This window comes from Homarus americanus, unplaced genomic scaffold (assembly GCF_018991925.1).
Source record: "Homarus americanus isolate GMGI-L3 unplaced genomic scaffold, GMGI_Hamer_2.0 scaffold29478, whole genome shotgun sequence".
Taxonomy (NCBI): domain Eukaryota; kingdom Metazoa; phylum Arthropoda; class Malacostraca; order Decapoda; family Nephropidae; genus Homarus; species Homarus americanus.
Genome location: NW_024747997.1, coordinates 1,488,045 through 1,508,448, shown reverse-complemented (window position 1 = coordinate 1,508,448; position 20,404 = coordinate 1,488,045). Strand labels below are relative to the sequence as shown.

The 20,404-nt window shown below is 44.3% G+C and overlaps 1 protein-coding gene across 9 annotated transcripts in view; it reads right to left on the bottom strand.

The window, feature by feature from the left end:
• LOC121879946 overlaps positions 1-20,404 on the bottom strand; it is a 90,909-nt gene that overhangs the window by 57,784 nt on the left and 12,721 nt on the right. For 7 of the 9 annotated variants that reach the window (XM_042386779.1, XM_042386781.1, XM_042386780.1 and 4 more), the window contains exon 1: positions 17,688-17,852. The exons of 1 other annotated variant lie outside the window; for it this stretch is intronic. The gene's annotated coding sequence lies outside the window, so the exon portion shown is untranslated. Of the gene's footprint in view, positions 1-17,687; positions 17,853-20,276; positions 20,351-20,404 lie in introns of those variants that run through there. One more of the 9 variants, XM_042386776.1, reaches the window with a different exon arrangement.

The following is a 20,404-nucleotide window of genomic DNA, read 5'->3' as shown; positions in this document are numbered from 1 at the left end:
ACCTGCTGCACCACCACCGCTACTACCACCACCACCTGCCACCACACCACCGCCTTCACTACCACACCACCACCTTCACTACCACACCACCACCTGTACCACACACCCATTACCTTCCCTACCCACACCACCACCTTCACTACCACACCACCCACCACCACACTACCAAAGCACCCATTACCCCCCCCCTGTGGGGGTGTGCGTCAGACCCCCTAGCTCAGAAGGTTCTGTTGTACACGACTCTGTCAGTGTGTGTGTGTGTGTGTGAACCTGTGTCAGAGGTTCTATTTACACATACACAACACACATATAGAGATACACACACGCAACGCACAGACACACGCAACGCACACACAATAAAACACCTTTTTGGACAAATATCTTACAAGAAAAATAGTATTTCCAAAGAGTCCAGTTAACGGTGAACCTCTCTTAACACTCCTCCTTCCCTCCCACTCCTCCCTCCCACTCCCACTCCTCCCTCCCACTCCCACTCCTCCCCCCCCTCCACGCACACCAAATATGATTGCATATTCAAGTATTGTCAAACTCGTAGGGCAAGTTCCAGTCTTGAACACAACACTAGTTCCTGGTCTCTTATGTGAAGGTATCTAGTTAAGGTAGAGTCTCAGTGTTAATTTGGTCTCCTAACTGGTGTTAAGTGAAGGTATCCAGTTAAATAAGAATCCAGTTAGCCTGACAGTCTATTTATCTCTTGTTTAGACTGTACCAATAAAAACAGTCTGAAATAGGCCACTGAATTTCCTCAATTTTTGTATTATTGATTCAAATTCACCTAACCTAACCTAACCAAACCTAACCTGACCTGACCTAACCAATCCTAACCTAACCTGACCTAACCTAACCTAACCAAACCTAACCTAACCAATCCTAACCTAACCTGACCTGACCTGACCTAACCTAACCAATCAGTTACGTTAATCCAGCCTCTATAAACCGATTCACTATTCCCCAATCAAGGAAAATATTACTCGTTAACCTTTATCAATCCAGACCAATCTAATCGTGACTAATCTTTCTCTAATCACCCCCCTATGGCTAATCCCCGTCTGTCCAATCACCACCCCTCCCCCCCAGGTAATCCGCCAATCACCTGACTCTCAACGAACAGACACCTTGGGATATAATTTTTTTTTAGATTTTTTCTTTACTTTTGAACAGATCTGCGCAGCGCTTGTACGAGTGACCTTAGTACTGTGTGTGTGTGTGTGTGTGTTGATGTGCGCAGTGTGTGTGAGAGAGAGAGAGAGAGAGACCTGTCGAGCAAGACAATTCCAACCAACGTTCTTAACAGTTATATGAAGGTGGAGAGGAGGTGGAAGAAGAGGAGGAGGAGGAAGGAGGAGGAAGAGGAAGGAGGAAGAGGTGGAGAAGAGGAGGAGAAAGAGGATATATGTCGATGAAAGAGAAAAAAAACAATAAGGAAGACAAAGACGCTGATAATGGTGGTAGTGGTGATAGTGGTAGGTGGTGGTAGGTGGTGGTAGTGGTTGCGACATTCACCACCATCCAAGGTTATTGTTAATGTGGCCCACCAGGAGCCAACCACTACCAACCACCATCACCACCACCATCACCAGCACCATCACCACCACTACACCATGCTACACCAGCACAACCACCACCATCACCCATAGCACCACCACCACTACCATCACCAACCACCATCACCACTACCACCACCATCACTACCACCATTAACCACCACCATCCACCACTACCACCACCAACCACCATCACTACTACCACCATCACCACCACCATCACTACCATCACCACTACCACCATCACCACCACCATTAACCACCACCATCACCAACTGTAAATCGTCATGTAAATAACTAACAGCCAGACGTCAATACCAGGCGTGTAAATCAGAAATGAACATTGATAAGTAAATAAATCATTTCCTGAACCAAATACCAAACCCCGGGGAGCAATGGTGTGTGTGTGATCCTGACACAGACATGCACACACAGACATGCACACACAGACACGCACACACAGACACTCAGGCACAGAACGGGATAGGAGAACTTGGGGCAGGAAAGGTAAGGTTAGGCTTGGACTTGGGGCAGGAGGGAGGTTGGACTTGAGACAGGGGGAGGGGCTGGGGAGGTTGGACTTGAGACAGGGGAGGGCTGGGAGGAGGTTGAACTTGAAGACAGGGGAGGTTGGACTTGAGACAGGGGAGGGGACAGACTTGAGACAGGGGGGAGGGGCAGAGGAGGAGGTTGGACTTGGGGCTGGCGTAAGGAGAAGAGTTTAGCTGCAGCTGTGAAGACCAGAGGAGAGAAAGTGTAGCTGTGGCTGGTGCGGTGAGGCCAAGTGTAGCAAAAACTGGTCCCTCTCTCTCTCTCTCTCGTTTAACCCAAGTATTACGCTAACCTAACAGTAACTTGACCTAACACTAACTTAACCAAACCTACCGACCCACCATGTAGCCTAAAGGTGGTGACCCAACCAAAAAAAAAACACGATGGCCACCAATGTCAACAAGAAGAGCATGGTTGATACGGTCACCCCCCTCCCCCCCAGGTGTACACACAACTGTTACGCCTAAGTTTTGTTAATTAACGTAAAAAGAGGAGAAAATATCATGGTAGAATGCTGTAGTATCTCCAACGCCACCATCACTAAACTAACAAACAAATGAACATCACTCTCACGCCAATGTTTTTCTTTTGTTTCTTCAGCCTCACCAGAACAGGAGGCTGAGACACACACTAGTTCTTAGGGAAGCATCATCAGGATTCCTCCACTGTCATATGTTTGTTTAACCTTTGATCACGTGTATAGCTGTGGTCAATATTACCTGAACACTGTCATTATCTACCTGGGGATCATGTACAGGTAAAGAGGCTCTGTGATTATTCTGAACTCTGATTATTATTATTTTTTTTTATTATTATTATTAGTTATGATTCCTAAGTAGATGCCATTTTTCACCACAGACAGACAGACAGAGAGACAGGCACTCACAGACAGACAGACAGACAGACAGACAGACAGACACTCACAGACAGACAGACAGACACTCTCACAGACACACCAGGAAGCGGCGTGAAGACCGTGTAAAAGTTCAACATTGTGAGCAGCTCTGTGTGCCGCTCACCTCTGAGTCGACCTGACCGGAAAATTACCTGGTACCTGTCACCAAATTACCTGGTACCTGTCACCAAATTACCTGGTACCTGTCACCAAATTACCTGGTACCTGTCACCAAATTACCTGGTACCTGTCACCAAATTACCTGGTACCTGTCACCAAATTACCTGTTACCTGTCACCAAATTACCTGGTACCTGTCATCAAATTACCCGTTACCTGTCACCAAATTACCTGGTACCTGTCACCAAATTACCTGGTACCTGTCACCAAATTACCTGGTACCTGTCACCAAATTACCTGGTACCTGTCACCAAATTACCTGGTACCTGTCACCCCTCCCCCCCCCAAAAAAAAATACAAAACCTCCAAAATCTTTAAAAAAAACGAATAAAAAACCGCCTAAAATAAACTCGAAAAAAAAAACCCGTTACAAAATAGTTCAACTCCACACCTGTAAATATCCGCACTAAATAAAGATATTCGGATAACATTTTGTAACCGATCTGAAAGTAGTTTATCCGGTTAATAAGTCCAACGAACCAGTGATCTATTACGGTGAAGTTGATAGGGATCAATAGGGTAGGGGACAGGTGTGAAAACCCATTAATTACAGGTACAAAAACTCATTAATTACAGGTACACAAACCCATTAATTACAGGTACAAAGACTCATTAATTACAATGTACAAACTCATTAATTACAGGTACACAAGCCAGTAATTACAGGTACACAAACCCATTAATTACAGGTACAAAGACTCATTAATTACAATGTACAAACTCATTAATTACAGGTACACAAGCCAGTAATTACAGGTACACAAACCCATTAATTACAGGTACAAAGACTCATTAATTACAATGTACAAACTCATTAATTACAGGTACAAAGCCAGTAATTACAGTTACACAAACCCATTAATTACAGGTACAAAGACTCATTAATTACAATGTACAAACTCATTAATTACAGGTACACAAGCCAGTAATTACAGGTACACAAACCCATTAATTACAGGTACAAAGACTCATTAATTACAATGTACAAACTCATTAATTACAGGTACAAACCCAGTAATTACAGGTACAAAGCTCGTAATTACAGGCACACAAACCCATTAATTACAGGTACAAAGCCAGTAATTACAGTACCAGACCTAGAACAGGTAAGTACGAAGGTTTGTTTACATCCATCAGCTGGTCAACGTCAGGTGTGAGAGAGAGAGAGAGAGAGAGAGAGAGAGAGAGAGAGAGAGAGAGAGAGAGAGAGAGAGAGAGAGAGAGAGAGAGAGCTAGGGGCGACTCAGGTGAAAGGAAGGAGGAGGAGGAGTGTGGGGGTGAGGGGTCGACGCACCTCTTACCCTGATGATATTAAACAAGTATTAGTACAGATGAAGCAATGAAGAAGTACTGTGTAAAGTGTGTTGTGTAAAGTGCGTCGTGTAAAGTGTGTTGTGTAAAGTGCGTCGTGTAAAGTGTGTTGTCTAAAGTGTGGTAAAGTGCGTTGTGTAAAGTGCGGCGAGATTTGGTTAGGTTGTGGTTACACTTGGTTACGTTACATTAAGGCTGCCGGACTCCTTGTTTGGGTTAGGTTAGGTTAGGTTGGGATACACTCTGCTGAGACTCGCAACAGAGAGAGAGAGAGAGAGAGAGAGAGAGAGAGAGAGAGAGAGAGAGAGAGAGAATAGAGAAATAACCTAATAATAAAATCGAACTTTACTTTACGAGAAAACTTTACAACAGTTGACGACACTGGAAAGTCAACCTTAATTAACCTGCCAATAGTACACCTGGTTATACACGCTAATGCTAATTTAACCTTAACGCAACATAACCTAACCAAACCTAACCTAACCAAACCTAACCTAACCTAACCTAACCCACCATAACCCAATCTAACCTTAACCCACCATAACCCAACTAACCTTAACCCACATAACCCAATCTAACCTTAACCCACCATAACCCAAACTAACCTTAACCCACCATAAACAAACCTAACCCACCATAACCCAATCTAACCTTAACCCACCATAACCCAATCCAACCTAACCCACCATAACCCAATCTAACCAACCCACCATAACCCAAACTAACCTTAACCACCATAACCCAAACTAACCTTAACCCACCATAACCCAAACTAACCTTAACCCACCATAACCCAAACTAACCAACCCACCACATACCCAAACTAACCACCCAAAACTAACTTAACCACCAAACCCAACAAACCCACCAACCCAACAACTAACCCATAACCCAACAAACACACAACCTAACCACCACACAACCCACCAACCCAACAAACCCAATAACCCAAACTAACCTAACCCCATAACCCAACTAACCTAACAAACCCAACTAACTAACCAAACCCACCAACCTAACCCACCATAACCCAATCTAACCAACCATAACCCAATACTAACCACCAACCCAACTAACAAAAACTAACCCCCATAACCCAAACTAACCTTAACCCACCATAACCCAATCTAACCTACCCACCATAACCCAAACTAACCTTAACCCACCATAACCCAATCTAACCTTAACCCACCATAACCCAATCTAACCTTAACCCACTATAACCCAACCCAACCTAACCCACCATAACCCAAACTAACCTTAACCCACCATAACCCAAACTAACCTTAACCCAATCATAACCCAATCTAACCTTAACCCACCATAACCCAATCCAACCTTAACCCACCTATAACCCAATCTAACCTAACCCACCATAACCCAAACTAACCTTAACCCACCATAACCCCAAACTAATTAACCCACCATAACCAACCAAACCTAACCTAACCCACCATAACCCAAACTAACCTTAACCCAATTATAACCCAAACTAACCTTAACCCACCATAACCCACCTAACCTTAACCCACCATAACCCACCATAACCAAAACCCAACCATAACCCAATCTAACCTAACCCACCATAACCCAATCTAACCTTAACCCACCATAACCCAATCTAACCTTAACCCACCATAACCCAAACTAACCTTAACCCACCATAACCCAATCTAACCTTAACCCACCATAACCCAATCTAACCTTAACCCACCATAACCCACCTAACCTTAACCCACCATAACCCAATCTAACCTTAACCCACCATAACCCAATCTAACTTAACCCACCATAACCCAAACTAACCTTAACCACCATAACCCAATCTAACCTTAACCCACCATAACCCAATCTAACCTAACCCACCATAACCCAATCTAACCTTAACCCACCATAACCCAAACTAACCTTAACCCACCATAACCCAATCTAACCTTAACCCACCATAACCCAATCTAACCTTAACCCACCATAACCCAATCCAACCTTAACCCACTATAATCTAACCTTAACCACCATAACCCAATCTAACCTTAACCCACCATAACCCAAACTAACCTTAACCCACCATAACCCAAACTAACCTTAACCCACCATAACCCAAACTAACCTAACCCACCATAATCTAATCTAACCTTAACCCACCATAACCCAATTAACCCAACTAACCTAACCCACCATAACCCAAACTAACCTTAACCCACCATAACCAATCTAACCTTAACCCACCATAACCCAAACTAACCTTAACCCACCATAACCCAATCTAACCTTAACCCACCATAACCCAATCTAACCTTAACCTCCATAACCCAATCCACTGATAACCCAACCCACCATAACCCAGCCTACCTAACCCACCATAACCCAACCCACCATAACCCAGCCCACCTTAACCCACCAACCCAACCCACCAAGAACTAAACACTTCAATATACACCTAGTATTGTAAGGTTTAGCGAGAGTCAACAGAGTTACTTTTATTGAGTCAAGCTAAACCTTGACCGTTCACCTGTGTGTGTGTGTGTGTGTGTGTGTGAGTGGGTGTGTGTGTGGGTGTGTGTGTGTGTGTGTGTGTGTGTGTGGGGGTGTGTGTGGGCGTGTGTGTGGGTGGTGTGTGTGTGTGTGTGGGGGTGTGTGTGTGTGTGTGTGTGTGTGTGTGTGTGGGGGTGTGTGTGTGTGTGTATGTGTGTGTTGGTGTGTGTGTGTGTATGTGTGTTGGTGTGTGTGTGTGTGTTCAAGTGAAGGTATCTACTGTAGTTAAGGTCGAGTCACAGTGTATTTCAAACGTCATCTTCAACTCTCTCTCGTTTATCTTAAGCCAACCCAAAGCCAGGTAGAATGTCACTAGCCAACCCAAAGCCAGGTAGAATGTCACTAGTCAACCCAAAGCCAGGTAGAATGTCACTAGTCAACCCAAAGCCAGGTAGAATGTCACTAGCCAACCCAAAGCCAGGTAGAATGTCACTAGTCAACCCAAAGCCAGGTAGAATGTCACTAGCCAACCCAAAGCCAGGTAGAATGTCACTAGCCAACCCAAAGCCAGGTAGAATGTGCTATAGAGAAACATTCACTGTATAGGAACCATTCACCGTATAGAAACCGTCTCTTTAAGGAATGTCTGACTCGTTTCGCTGACTGGGTCGTGTACCGTTACTCACACGAGGTTACCACGCACACGCACGCACACACACACACACGCACACCATTCATTCTATGCTAAAAACCTATATGGAATTTCATAACTTAAAAACGTACACGATTTATATATGGTACTGAATAACGCACATGATTTACAGGGTATATAGCGCTTAAAAACGTTCATGACTTACATATGGTACCAAGATAACGTACATGACTTATATACAAGATAAACAATGAAACAAATAAATAAATAAATAAATTAAAATTCTTGATAATTGTTTGTAAGTTGACGTAACGTGTTATTAATGGCGTCACGTGTTATTAATGGCGTAAAGAAAGTCTATTGGCGTTGAAAAGTCTATTGTAGGTTCTTTTTATATATTGTAATTAATTAATGATGGAAACACGATATTAACACACTCTCTCTCGGTCACAGGCGAGGGAGGGCAAGTAAAGTAGGGACGTGGCCATTCTCACCTGGGGTTAATATACCCCCGAGGCACCACCCCTTACCCCCCCCCTCTAGGGCTGGGAGGAGAGAGAGAGAGAGAGAGAGAGAGAGAAGAGAGAGAGAGAGAGAGAGAGAGTCACTATCGTTAACTCGTAATGATGGGCTGTAGTCATTAGCATACGGGGCACAGCGACACAGGTGATTGGACGACAGGTAATGGTGGATGACGCGTCTTATTTTTAATAGGAAACGTGAAATGGGATGGAGGAAGGGGGTGGAAGAGGAAGGGGGGAAAGAGGGAAGGGGGGTGGAGGAATGGTGAAGGGGTGGAAGGGAAGGGTGGGAAGAGGGAGGGGGATGGAGGAAGTGAAGGGGGTGGAAGGGAAGGGTGGGAGAGGAGGGGGGGATGGAGGAATGAGGAAGGGGGGGTGGAAGGGGAAGGGTGGGAAGAGGAGGGGGATGGAGGAATGGTGGAAGGGGGTGGAAGGGGAAGGTGGGAAGGAGGAAGGGGGAAGAGGAAAAAGGGGGAAGAGGAAGGGGAAGGAGGAAGGAGGGAAAAGGGGAAGGAGGAAGGAGGGAAGGAGGGGGAAGGAGGAAGGAGGGGATGGAAGGAGTGAGAAGGAGAGACGATGAGAATATTTGCTGCATAATGTACCAGGAACTTTGCCACTCCTTCCTCCTCTTCTTTACATATGACCTCGCCTTTACAACATTCCAATGCCTTTTCTCCTTCCTTCCCTCCTCAACCTCCTTTCTCCTCCTCCCAACCTCCTTCTCTTCCTTCCCTCCTCCCAACCTCCTTCTCTCTCCCTCCTTCCCTCCCACCTTTCCTCCTTCTCTCTCCTTCCTTACTTCCATTCCTTCCTTCGCTATTAAAAAACAAATACTTCACCATTATCACCGTCCTGACACACCATCACCACCACATCAGTTCACCATCACCACCACATCAGTTCACCATCACCACCACATTAGTTCACCATCACCACCACACTAGTTCACCATCAGCACCACATCAGTTCACCATCACCATCTTCGTGTCTGAGGGTTGGAGACCACGACCTCTTCACTATACAGAAGTTACCAGTAGTGTTTACCGATCCTCCGTGTATTGGGGGTGTAATTACCATCTGGAGGTGGGGGGGTCTTACCGGTCTTGGGGGTTCTGTACCGGTCTTGGGGTTCTCTACCGGTCTGGGGTTCTGTAACGGTCTTGGGGGTTCTGTACCGGTCTTGGGGGTTCTGTACCGGTCTTGGGGTTCTCTACCGGTCTTGGGGATTCTCTACTGGTCTTGGGGGTTCTCTACCGGTCTTTTAGAGATATATATACCGCCCTGACGGTCACCAACACTGATCAATATAAAAACTTATGAATATCGAAATCTAAACGTAACCTAACTTAACCTACCACGCCCCGCCAGCCAATCACAGACATCCATTATTTACGCATCGACAACTCCCCAGATATATCGATGACGTCAATTAGTACATGATGACGTCAATTGTGTACATGATGACGTCAATTGTGTACATGATGACGTCAATTGTGTACATGGTGACGTCAATTGTGTACATGGTGACGTCAATTGTGTACATGATGACGTCAATTGTGCATGTTGACGTCAATTGTGTACACATGATGACGTCAATTGTGTGCATGGTGACGTCAATTGTGTACATGATGACGTCAATTGTACATATGATGTCAATTTGGACTCTTGTACTGCGGGAAGTTTTAAGTCTTATCTGTTAGTGTTGGAGTGTGTGAGTGCTTCTGTATATGGCCCCAACACACACACACACACATTGATACACACACACACACACACGACATATTTGTCCAAAATAAGATCCTCAGGAACTCCATTAAATCTCCAAACCAAACCTGTAAACGATGGTAGAGAAATTATAGCTATAATTCCTGTAGGAGCAGTCTGTGTGTGTGTGTGTGGGGGGAGAGGAGATGAGAGGAGTCAGAAGGAAAGGAATGTAGGAAGGTTGGGGTGACGACACAGGTGGGGGGAGACCTGGGAACACCTGGGCATTCCCCACACCACCATGACACACACCTGGGGGGCGTCACAAGGACCTCCATATTAGGTCTCTTTTCCTTCTTCTTCCTTCCTTCTTGTGTAATTTTTTTCCTTTCTCTCCAGTGAATGACGTCAACAGGTGATGGTGTTAATGACGTCACGACCATGTTTATTGTTGATGACGTCACCTGCCACTAATAAGAGACCACAGGTGTTGCAGCAGGAAGGGCGGGCGGATGAGGGGAGGGGGACTGAGGGGGACTGAGGGGGATGAGGGGCAGGGGTTAGTCCTATACGCACTCACGCAGCTGACGGACGCCGCGTCACCCACCGTCCGGTCATGTGCATACTTCTCTGCCACACGTGACGCTATTGGGAGGGGGGAGAGAGGGTCGGAAGGGGGAGAGAGGGGTCGGGAGTAGGGGTCGGAAAGAGGAGGGGAAGGGGGTAGGAAAGGGGGAGGTAGATATGCCGCAAAGACTCGCCGGAGTAAAGGTTGAAAATGGGTGATCGGTCAACAGGAGGGAGGGTCCAACAGGGAGGGAAGGGAGGGAGGGGTCAACAGGGAGAAGGAGGGCAACAGGAGGGGAGGGGTCAACAGGGAGAAGGAGGGTCAACAGAGAGAGGGAGGGTCAACAGGGAGAGGGAGGGGTCACAGGGAGGCGGAGGAGAGGGGTCACAGGGAGGGAGGGGCCAACAGGGAGGGGGAGGGTCAACAGGAGAGGGAGGGGCCACAGGGGAGGGGGAGGGAGGGGTCAACAGGAGGGGAGGGGTCAACAGGGAGGGGGAGGGAGGGGTCAACAGGGGAGGGGAGGAGGTCAACAGGGAGGAAGGGGTCAACAGGGAGGGGAGGGGTCAACAGGGAGGGGAGGGTCAACAGGAAGGGAGGGGTCAACAGGAGGGGAGGGGTCAACAGGGAGGAGGAGGGGTCAACAGGGAGGAGGAGGGGTCAACAGGAGGACCAATAAACAGTCAACATGCTTAATGGTCGTCAACACACACCACTACTTGACCTCATCCGTAACACCCTGTATCGTAGTGATCATATCAGGTGTTACAACTGGTAGAGCAACACACAAGCAACACGCAACACAAATTGACCTCTTCACCTGATCAATACCTACACACTCACCTGGGAGCTACTGTAACACACCCACACACTCACCTGGAGGCTACTGTAACACACCCACACACTCACCTGGGGGCTACTGTACACACACCCACACACCTCACCTGGGGGCTACTGTAACACACCCACACACTCACCTGGAGGCACAACACACCCACACTCACCTGGGAGCTACTGTAACACACCCACACACTCACCTGGAGGCTACTGTAACACACCCACACACTCACCTGGAGGCTACTAACACACCCCACACACTCACCTGGGAGCTGTAACACATCCACACACTCACCTGGGAGCTACTGCTAACACACCCACACACCACCTGAGGCTACTGTAACACACCCACACACCTCACCTGGGGGCTACTGTAACACACCCACACACTCACCTGGGGGCTACTGTAACACACCCACACACTCACCTGGGGGCTACTGTAACACACCCACACACTCACCTGGGGGCTACTGTAACACACTCACAGGTACACGCACTCCAAAAAGTATCTTCACGGTGAGGTTCGTGATGCTGGTTTTTAGAGTGTGTCCACGAATAGAGGTACAGGTGCCTGCCAGGTGAGGAGAGGTGCACTGGTACAGGTAACTGCCAGGTGAGGAGAGGTGCACTGGTACAGGTGCCTGGTGAGGAGAGGTGCACTGGTACAGGTGCCTGCCAGGTGAGGAGAGGTGCACTGGTACAGGTAACTGCCAGGTGAGGAGAGGTGCACTGGTACAGGTGATGCCAGGTGAGAAGAGGTGCACTGGTACAGGTGATGCCAGGTGAGAAGAGGTGCACTGGTACAGGTGATGCCAGGTGAGGCACTAGAGGCTTTATTTCTTAAGACGCTATTAAAGACATCCCTCACACGTGGGTAACATCCAACAGTGGAGTCGGTTAAGGCGGGTGAGGGCGTCGACGGGTTGGTGTGTGAACCCTCAACAGGTCCCACCACACAGGAGTTGACTCACCTGACCAGACAGTAACACGAGATCTGCTCAGGTTAACATGGCTCACCTGTAGATTAGTCACCCCCTAATTTATCTCACCTGATGATTAACCCCCCCTAACACTACCTGTGGGGTTAGGTTAGGTTAGCCGTTCTCGTTAGGTTAATGTTAACTCTTGAGGACAGGGGTTTGGTTAGGCCCAAGGTGGAATGAGCTGTCCCTCACGCTGTACCCCCCAAGGTTACTGTTGTAATGCTAGACAGTATTTAGGTCACGTGTCCTCCTGAACACGTGTCCTCCTGAACACGTGCCCTCCTGAACACGTGCCCGAGTATAGGTGACCCTGAGACGTGTGGTGACTGACGGGTACAAGAATAAGTTCCTGTATTTATGTATTGTACTCGTGATGACTAAGAGACTTAACGAGAGAGAGAGAGAGAGAGAGAGATAACCCACCAGTAAAACAAATGAAGCACCGTAGCTGACATTACAGTTGAGTGTGTGAAGGCGGTCGAGTACAGTATCTACACCCTGGTCACCGTGTGTACCGAAGGATCAGTAATCAAGTGTGCTGTACCCGACACAGGCCTACTGTATCTCACCATTATCATTATGTATTAAGTTTCTCTCTGGTCTTCCCTACCCACGCCGCTCTCCACCCTCTCCTACCCACGTCAAGGCCTCCTCCCCCTCTCCTACCCACGTCAAGGCCTCCACCCTCTCCTACCCACGTCAAGCCTCCACCCCTCTCCTACCCACGTCAAGGCTCCTCCACCTTCTCCTACCCACGTCAAGCCCCTACCCAACGTCAAGGCACCCCCCTTATCTTCCTCCACCCCACAACACCAAGAACAAATGAACACAAATGAACAACTATTAACACGGCCTAAACACGGAAAAACTAAACAGTGTTATTTTCCTGTTGCACTGAACGGTTTTTCTTTCATCTTTGTGTTATAATAAACTTCACGAAGGTAATTTACTGTTAACAAAATAATTGAATCATTGACCCGCTTCACGGTGTTGGGTAAGTGAGCTCCTTCAGTGTTTGTCTGTACGAATCTGGGGAGTGAGTCACCTGATTGGCTTAGAATATCAACCAAGTCACCTGATTGGCTGAGAATATCAACCAAGTCACCTGATTGGTCTTATAATATCAACCAAGTCACCTGATTGGCTTAGAATATCAACCAAGTCACCTGATTGGCTTAGAATATCAACCAAGTCACCTGATTGGCTTAGAATATCAACCAAGTCACCTGATTGGTCTTATAATATCAACCAAGTCACCTGATTGGTTTATATCTTCTACCACGGAAAACGAGTCATTTGATTGGCTTATTTTTTCAACCCAAGACACCTGATTGGCTTATATACACGAGTTTATAACCAATCACAGTACCGTAAAATAAAGTCGAGAAAAACCGTAAGTAAAAACTCTTGATAAACTTGGGAATTTGTTTTGTGGGATAGAAAGTTGAGGTCGTGTGTGTGTGTTTGTGTGTGTGTGTGTATATGAATGTGCTGTATGTATGTGTGTGTGTATATGTTGTGTGTGTGTGTGTGTAATAAACAGTCAGGGTCATCACCACACTTGACACAGGTGTTGGTCACAGGTCAAAGGTCACCACAGGTCCTCACACAAGCTCCGGGAGTCACGTACGGCTAGAGACAGCACGTCATCCTGATGTCATTGGTCAGAGTGAGTGTGTGTGTGAATTCCTATTTCTAAACCAAAACTCGGCGAGCCAATAACAACACAGTCAGGTCAACCAATTACAACACAGTCAGGTCAACCAATCACAACACAGGCAGGTCAACCAATCACAACAGTCAGGTCAACCAATCACAACACAGGCAGGTCAACCAATCACAACACAGTCAGGTCAACCAATCACAACACGGTCAGGTCAACCAATCACAACACAGGCAGGTCAAATTAGGTCGATGTTGGTTAGGTCAGATTAGATTAGCAAAGGTCAGGATGCTTGGGTTAGGTTGAGTTACGGAGACGAAAAAAGAATTCCTAAACTACCATAACGTCATGCACGCCAACCAATCACAGCTTGGATGACGTGCGCCCTCTATCCGCATGCGGCAGGGGAAGCGGGTATTCGGAACGTTGCTGGCGGTTATGAGGGGAGGTTCAGCCCAGCCTGGTCCAGCGGCGGTGCAGAAAAACCCACGCTAGAGACCTGATAACCCATGAATTATACCGCTGGCCCTCCTGTACACTGGCCCACACCCTTCCTGTGTACCGCTGGCCCACATCTCCCCACATGCACTGCTGGCCCACACCTCACTGCGCACCCCTGCCCACACCCTTCCTGTGTACCGCTGCCCACATCTCCCCATGCACTGCTGGCCCACACCTCACTGCGCACCCCTGGCCCACACCCTTCCTGTGTACCGCTATGTACACTTTACACATTCCAACTCTCCGAAATCTACAAGAAGGTCACTGAGTGTAGCCGGAAGCCACGATTACCACACAGTGTATCCTGGTGTGTGGTTGGTGGGGTGTGTGGTTGGGTTATCTTAGGATAGATTAAGTTAAGTTAGGTTAGGTTAGGTTATTCAGCCGATAAATGAATAATGTCTCACACCTAACCTAACCTAACCTATACACAACATTTCCACGAGTATTTGACACACTGCCTGACCTAGTGTAAGTCAAGTCTCATTCTCAACAGGTAAAAGGCTTGGGTTTGGATTGGGTTGTTTGGGTCAGTCAGTCAGTGATTCCTTGCAACAATCAACTTAACGTCAATTGCAACATTTTATCTTCCCACGACAATTATCAACTCTCTCTCTCTCTCTCTCTCTCTCTCTCTCTGCAAGCACACACACATTCTTGCCACGTAGCTACTTAGTGGGTCAGTAGCAGCGGAGCGGATATCCCTTACCACAAACACTTGATCCCAGGAAATGTAACATAGCCAACCTAACCTAACCCAACTTAACCCGACCCAGCCAACCCAACTTTAACTATACGGATTTAAGTTGGATAAGTTTAGGTTTAGGAGGGAGATAGGAAGGAACTGGTTCACTAATAGGGTGGTGGACGAGTGGAACAAGCTTAGCAACTTTGTAGTAAGTGCTGGAACGCTGGAAATTTTTAAAAGGAGGCTAGATAGATTCATGGATGATAGAGAGTGGTAGTAACTCTCGACAGGAGCTGCCATGCACAGGCCAACCGGCCTATTGCAGACTCCTTGTGTTCTTATGTTAACTGAACCAGGCCCAACTCAACCTATCAACCCAACTTAACCTAACCCACATTCCAGTCCTCACCTGCCAACCAGAGACACACGAAGGACAGTATCTAGTTCTCACGCCGACAACTTTTTCACCAGTTGTCTGACGGGGCCCTGTTGAGGTGAGGGTCACACACACACCGCATCACCTCATTAACGTGCCACACCTTCCACAATATATACTACACCACAGCACCATACACCTCACCACCACACAGTCAAACACCACAACCACACCACAGTCAACATTACCTTCACACCAAACCACACCTGACAGCCACACCTCACCTGTACATCTTACACCCAGCGGTTGTCTTGTTACGAGGATTAAGTCACATTACAACAGACGTAACACAGAGATGTATATATAAGTCAAGCCACAACACTATGGTAATGTAAACTGATTGTCTACTTACAGTGACGCTGTAATTAGTAGCCAGGCTGTGTCAATGTCAAACTCTCTATTATTATTAGTAATGTCAAACTCTAATATTGTGTGTGTGTGTGTGTGTGGAAAGCTCTGTGTGTGTGTGTGTGTTGCTTGTGTGTGCAGGCTTCGTGTGTGTGTGTGTGGGCTCTGTGTGTGTGTGTGTGTAGGCTCTGTGTGTGTGTGTAGGCTCTGTGTGTGTGTGTGTGTGTGTGCAAGGCAGTGTTTGTGGTGCTACTAGCTCTACTCTTCTAGGTTTGATTTCTCTCTAGAACTTGAATGAAACCCTGTAGTTCACACACACACACTTGCCTCACATACACACATACATAAACACACACACACACACACACACACCTCACATACATACACACACACACACACACACACACTCACACACACACTTACTCCATACATACACACACACACACACACACACTTATTCACACCATAAGCTTGTACCCCCCACACACACTTTCACCCACTAAAACACTATGGGAGAGAGAGAGATGACTCGTAAACACACCAGGTAATTATGTGAAGTCATTCAGGTGTACTGAGCTGAAGAACAGAGTTGGGATTAACAGTAATACACAATACAATAAAATACACCAAGAATACAACATACAAGAGACAAAGTATTACACATTAGAGCTGAATTCCTTTTAAAATCCAACTTTAACGACCATCATAAATAGAAATAAATATACAAATACTAAAACAATAATAATTAAATAAAATAAAACAGAGTAAAAATAATTAAGTAAAATAAAGTAAAAATAAATAAATATTAAGTAAAAATAAGTTTAAAAATAAGAGTAAAAATAATTAAAATCAAAATAAAAAATTACCTGAGGTTAATTAGGTAAATATTAAATAAAGTAACAATAAAGTAAATGATCCTACGAAAAAGTACCTCGACATGATGACAACTTTACTTAAATGGTCATTGTAAGTGTCAAGCGATCGGCAGTTTGGAGAGGTTCAGTATTTTATAAGTGCAATTAAGTGTAAAGTATCTATGCGTATTTAAGCACAGTAACTTAAAACATATAAAAAGTGTAGCGGTGAAACATTTAAGTGGAAAATATACTTGTAAGTGATTTCTGTAAATATATTTTAAGTAAAGTGATATACTTATGAACATGTAAGTTTCAGTAAAGTGATGTACGATACTTATATGGGTTAAGTTCACGCTAGATACTTATAAACACACTTAAGACTAAAGAATGTATTTAAGTGTAAAGTGCTTGGCGTTTAAGTGGTGATAGGCCTAACAAATGGCGTGTAACCGGTCACTAGTTTAGGCCTATCTCACTGCCCTAGGCCTATACTTTTTTCATCATACCTAACAAGAGAAAATTTGGTTAGTAAATTATCTACTTTTGTCGAAACTAAAATCATTACTTTATTTTTTGAAGTAAATTTAAAACAATGTAATAAAACTCGGAGTTAATAATTTATAAGTGAAGATTCTTACTTTATGGATAAATAAGTAAATAGTTTTGTTAAGTAAGGGACCGCTCTACTTAAACACTTATATTTAACGGGGTGACCTTACTTAAAACAATTACCCACAAGTTCTATACAGTAGTCAACTTACTTACAACACTCCAATACTGTTTTATAAGTTGTCTCTCCGTGGTATCGTAAAGTAACACTACAGAGAATTACTTACAATCATTCGCCTCTCAGACAGCTGGTAGTAATTTCAACGCAGGTAAGCTAGTCATCACTACCCCCAAAAGTTGTTTTATAAGTAACATTCTTTAAATATAACCTCATTTAAGTACTCACCGGTGTTAAGTGTCGTTAAGAAGTGATGAGGAACACACACACACACTTTAAGAGGTTTTAAAATCCACTTATTTCTTTTTAGAGAGAGCGAGAGAGTTTCTAGAGGACAGAAGACGTCACACCCTCACCCGTCACTGTCTAGAGCCCAACTGAGGTCGAGTCCACCTGGCCAGCCCTCACCCACCAAACTACAATTTTCCGGTCCATTAATTAACTGTTTTCTTTATAACTAACATATAGATAAAAATAATATCTATATGGTGTATTAAATTAGTATATTAACAACACCCGGGTAATATTATAATAGAAAAATAATGCATAAGGGGTGAATAGTTGTGTTGAAAGCGTAAATAAAATCTCTCCAAATTCATACATGGTAAGAGACGGTGTTGCCTTCTCTGGCGTTCAAGGCTTCGTCAGACGCTTGCTTCCTCTTAATGACAAATTCAACAAGTGATCTCGCCTTCACTCAACACCATGCCGCTTACTAATCACATTTAATGGTTATCTCAGCTGCAACAACACAAACCAAGGCGCACATCTTCCCTGCCGACCAACATTACCACACACCCGCTATAACAAGTGCGCGCGCTTTCACAAATTAATTAAACTCCACAAAAACTATACCGCAGGTGTGACAGTTTATTTATACAGCTCATCTGAACTAATATAATCTATATTAACCGTGGGAATCAGAGAAAAGAACCTTACACTAAAACAATGTAATAATAATAATAATAATAATAATAATAATAATAGTAATAATAATAATAATAATAATAATAATAATAATAATAATAATAATAATAATAATAATAATAATAATAATAATAATAATAACAAGACTCTGTAGCGCCTGGACCCCCAACTTCTTCCAGCTTGGCATAACGCAAAAAGCTTCTCTCCTTAGTTATTATTTACTATCCTTTATTTATTGGGTTCATATTGATTTTTTTTAACATTTACAGCATTACTTATTAGAAGTATATATGTATGTATGTATATTAAACATACATACAGTAAAAAGAAAACACTGAAGAGGAAGGCATTAGCGACTCCATAACTCTTCTCCTCTGAGTTATGTTGCAACAGGTAAGTTCCATTTTTTGCATCAGTTCTTTGTATGTAAAGTTTCATATCATAATTATCTACATATTAAACTATTGGCTCTTCTACACTGCACTAAAGACATGATTAAGTGCCTGTTTCCTGGTGAGTCGGACCCATAGTTGACGCCACCTTGGATAGATAGATAGATAAAGATTGACTGAGATAGATAAATATGGATAAATACGGTAGATAAGGTAGCAAAGAGAGATCCGGCAAGGGGAGTTCATTTACCTCACCTGTACTATTGATCCTTAGGTTAAGTAATCGATTCCCTCACACCTGTCCCTCACCTGTCCTACCCCTCACTCCCTCCCCTCCCCTCCCTCCCCTCCCCTCACCACAACCCCTCTATCACACCTCACTGCAAGACCAATTTCTATACATAAACTGGAAGAAACAAGAACGTGGAAGACAATTAACTTGACACAATAAAATGTTAAGTGAAGCAACAAGACTATTAACGAGATATAAGTCAACGTCTTATACAAATACTTATATGATTATCGAGAAACGTGGAAAATAATTCACATGACGAAATGGGTAATTATACTTGAAGATATGATAATTAACAACACTAATGAGCACAACGATAATTACAGGATTAATTTATTTATATGCTAATGCTGAAAAATGCCTAAATCATTTATATAATTTAATTAAACATACACTTAAAATTATGTTTATATTAACGATATATTCGCTAAATAAACACAAGTAAATTAATTATAGAATAAACTAATTAAAAAACAAATTACCGAATATTCCACAAAATCTCAAATAAATTGTTAAGACTAAAATTATGTGTCCATCATGAACTTTCCGTCAAGGGTAACTAAATAAAGTGGCTTTGTTATTGTATATATTGTGTGTTGGTGATTGTTGGTGATTGTGTGAGGTTTCAAGGCGACTCTCTCTCTCTCTCACTCCTTCACGGTGGTGTGTCTCTCAGGCCGTGTTTCCTGTCGAGATATATACAACAATTATCTAACGTCCTGACCATGAAGAAATTTCCCGCCAAATAAATAAAATGAAACTTTCGCGCTAAGTCTATCAATATTCCGAGGGAGTTAATAAATAAATAAACTTGGCGCCAAAAACTCCACGGGATTTTATCGCCAAATTAAACAAGTTAAATACTGTATATAAAAAAAAAAACATGGCGTTAAATTATCTCAGGAAATTCCCCTCAAACAAAAAAATAATAAGACTGCCTCCAGAAGTGTGATGGAATTTCCTGCCTCCCTCAAAAAATATTACATAACAACTAGCGATTGAATTCTAAGGAAAACTCCCGCTCAAAATAAATAAATAAGTAACTCCATAATTAGTCCATGGATAAATAATTGTCACGTTATAATGTTTTGTATCCGGGAAGGGCTGAAGGCATTTATGTGGCATTGAAACCATTGAAATCGTCTTGACAGTCGAGTTGAAATCCACTCAAGCTCTAACACACCTGAGAGAGCTTGTTATGTTTACCTGTGAGACTGAAGGACCGGGAGAGGAGGTGATGCTCTAGACACAGTTCACGGCCACTGCTTCTCTTGGTCTGTCTGTATGGGAAAGAGGAAGGAAAATGGAGGGATAGAATAAGAGAGACGGGGAGA